The following is a 3,425-nucleotide window of genomic DNA, read 5'->3' as shown; positions in this document are numbered from 1 at the left end:
TCTCTGTGCTACGCTAAATTAAGCAAAATAATAGCAACAGAGACAAACCATGCGTTAGAAATAGTCCACAAACAGCAGGGAGGAGGGAGAGGAGTAACAAGCATTACAGTATCTATTAACTAACGGAATGCTTATGGAAATAGGGATAAGAGGCACATGCATGCACTCTGCTGAAAGGGAAAAGAGAAATAGAAAGAGCTGTGCAGCACATCCTGCATAGGCAATGTCCCTGGTGTCCCAGAGGGAGTTGGCCATGGCTTTGGGTAGAGTGGTGGAGATGGAGCCCAGGTCGAGCAGTGAGAGACTGAAAAGAAAAAAATACATGGGGGTGTAGAGGTGGTGGTCACAGCTTACAGTGATGATGAGGCTGTTGGCCAGGAGGGCAGCCATGTAGATGCCCAGAAAGAGCCAGAAGGTCAAGAGCTGCAGCTCCCATGTGTCTCCAAAAGCCAGGAGGAGGAACTGGGTGGTGCAACTTATATTGGACATCTGCTGCCTCCAACCCTAGGGTCCTGTTCATGGAGCAAGCATAGTGACAAGTCAGGAAAGACTGCCGTGAGCCAAGGTAAAGCCCTTTCTCTTAGATCCGACCCCGCTGCCCCGTGTCCCCCCCTCTACCGTTCCTAGGAGAGCTCCCTTCAGAGCCGTGGCTGGAGCTGTGCTGAGTGCTGGCCGAGTGTGCTGTGAGGAGCAGGGGCTGTGCCCGCTGGCTGCCCAGCAGTGAGCCCCGCTCTGCAGCAGGGGCTTCATGGGAACCGTGGGGGTAGGGGCCAGTCCTGCCCTTGGACTTGGTCAGACCCAACTGCTCCCAGCGCAGAAGGGCCTGTCAGCATCTGCTCTGCCCGTGCTGAGCAACGTCCATGGCCAGAGTCAGGTCAGAAGGTTTTTGTGCTGTGCTCAGGGAGAGCAGGGTGAGTGCTGAGAGGCAAGGGGACTGTCTGTGCCTTAGGGCAGTGTGAGGGAATCTGCTGTGTCCCTCCAGCTCCTTCTCAGCTGCCCAGCTCTGCTGGATGAGGAGGTACCAAGGAGCCTGGAACTTATGAGCTAAAGGCTGTGATAGCTTATAGAAGAGAGAAAACTTGTGTATTTTCAGGGAAGGCATCTGCATGGTAGGGCACAGTGGGTGGTGCCCCTATCTACCCTGTGTTAGTGTTCTCCTCAGCATTCCTCCACTGCCCCAAGCCCCCTCTGTCCCTATGTCTCCATCCTGCAGCTCTCCCTGCCAGCAGCTCTTTCTCTGGCCCCATGGTTCTTCCCTGCCAGCGCTCACAGAGCCCAGCTCAGCCCCTGTGTGCCCAGCTCTGCCCTGCAGCCGCTCCCTGTCTGCACGCCTGAAAGAACAACAGGTCATCCAAACCCTGATGGAAAAGGAAAGGATATTTTGATGTGGAAGCTGGTGGGGAGTGAAGGCACTTGCTGAAATTCCTGGTAAACCTGTGTAATGCTTTAATAGTCTGTGCCCCTGGTCTGACCTCCACAGCTGAGTTTCCATTTCTAACAAGCCAAGACACAGAAAAGTGGACGCACAGATTCAGGAAAGCACAGAGTGAAGCAGGGAACCCCTGCAATGAACATGCTCATGACACGTCCCCTTGGAAATGACCTGGGCCTGAGCTGGAGTTGTGAGTACCTCTGACCCGTGCAGCACCCGATCACCAGCACAAGGACCTTGCCCTCAGTAGGGTTGCTCCTTCCACCCACAGCTTCTCCCCACAGCCCCACGGGAGCTCCTGGGCAGGGTGAGAGCTGCCCCTGGCAGGCGGCAGAGCCCCTGCCCCAGCACACAGCCCCCTGGGCTGCAGGGACCCTGCTGGCAAGGACAGCCCTGGACACCACTGCCTGCACAGCCACCTTCACAGCCCTGCAGCCGGCCCTGGAACAAGGCAGCCCCAGTGGGACTTCTGGTACCATTTAGGAATATTTTACATACCCTGTGGTTTCACTTTGTCCATAGGAGTCTCTTCAAGGCAATTCTCACTTCCTTATTCCTCAGGCTATAGATGACAGGGTTGAACATGGGAGTCACAATTGTGTAAAACAGGGCAAAGTATTTATCAGTGTCTACGGAATCCTTTGACCGTCACTTTAAGTAGGCGACTGTGGCTGAGCCATAGAAGAGCATCACCACCCCGAGGTGTGAAGAGCAGGTGGAGAAAGCTTTGTGTCTGCCCAGAACTGAAGGCATTTTCAGAATTGCCCTGATAATTGCAATGTAAGAAATAAATATGAAGGAGGCAGGAAGGACTGCAAATACCACGATGATGGTGTACAGCACCACATGGTTCCAGAAAGTGTCTGCACAGGCCAGTTCTAGCAGCGGGGGAACATCACAGAAAAAGTGGTTAAGGTCATGGGATGCACAGAAGGGTAAAGTGAACACCTGGTAGGTCTGTCCTACTTGCACTGGTACGACAGCCACCCATGACCCCACCACCAGTCTGATGCAGAGCACCCTGCTCATGGTCAGGGTGTAGTGCAGGGAGTCACATATGGCTACGTAGCGGTCGTAGGCCATGGCAGCCAGGAGTAGGCATTCGATGCTGCCCAGCAAAACCAGGAAATACAGCTGGGCAGCACAGCCAAGGAAGGAGATCCTGCCATCTTCCCTCAGGAAACCCACCAGCATTTGTGGCAGGGTGACTGACGTGTAGCAGATCTCCAGGAAGGACAAGTTCCTCAGAAAGAAATACATGGGGCTGTGAAGGCTTGAGTCCACCACTGTGATGAGAGCAGTCAGGCTGTTTCCTATGAGGACCACAAGGTAGATTACCAGGAGGACTGTGAAGCACAGGCCCTGCAGGCCGGGCAGGTCAGAAAACCCCACAAGAATGAATCCAGATCCAACAGTGTGATTCTCCAAGCCTTTTCTTCGGGGCATTTTCCCTATACAGAGCAATCCAAACAACAGGCTCTTAGAGGATGATGATGGCCTGTCCACCATCACATACGCTTCAAGCCTAGAGAAAGACTCCAAACACCAGCATACACGTGATTGCAGGATTAGGTGAGGTTGACCAAGGCCTGCATGAATGTTAGGGAATCTAACAGGGGTTGCTTGATGCAGGGAGCTTTGTAAAGAGAGGGGAGAATGGAATCCTTGAGCCTCAGTGACTGGGTTTTGTCATCAGGAAAAAAGAAACTTGACTTCTTTTTAAAGGTGATTTTATTAAATAGAAGACCTGGTGACTGATGAGAAGAAAGGAATTAAATAGATATATACTAGCCCCTTCAAGAACAGTCTTTCTTACACTCCCTGTCCAGGTCTTGTAAGAGCTGCATTTAACATCAGAACATGCAGAAGAGATAGGGTGAAAAGGAGGATGGGGAGGAAAAGGGGGAAGATAAAGCAAGACAAGGCTGGGTAAGGAGAAGCCATCAAAACAAAGCAAGGCAGAGTATGACTTGTTTCTTAGACCTGAGTGAGA

The 3,425-nt window shown here is 52.4% G+C and overlaps 1 pseudogene; it reads right to left on the bottom strand.

Annotated features, from left to right (window-relative positions):
• Positions 1 to 1,939: 1,939 nt before the first annotated feature.
• Positions 1,940 to 2,878, bottom strand: LOC129783200 (olfactory receptor 10AG1-like; annotated as a pseudogene).
• Positions 2,879 to 3,425: the final 547 nt, after the last annotated feature.

Source organism: Falco peregrinus, chromosome W, assembly GCF_023634155.1.
Source record: "Falco peregrinus isolate bFalPer1 chromosome W, bFalPer1.pri, whole genome shotgun sequence".
Classification (NCBI taxonomy): domain Eukaryota; kingdom Metazoa; phylum Chordata; class Aves; order Falconiformes; family Falconidae; genus Falco; species Falco peregrinus.
This window is presented reverse-complemented; position numbering and strand designations above follow the sequence as displayed.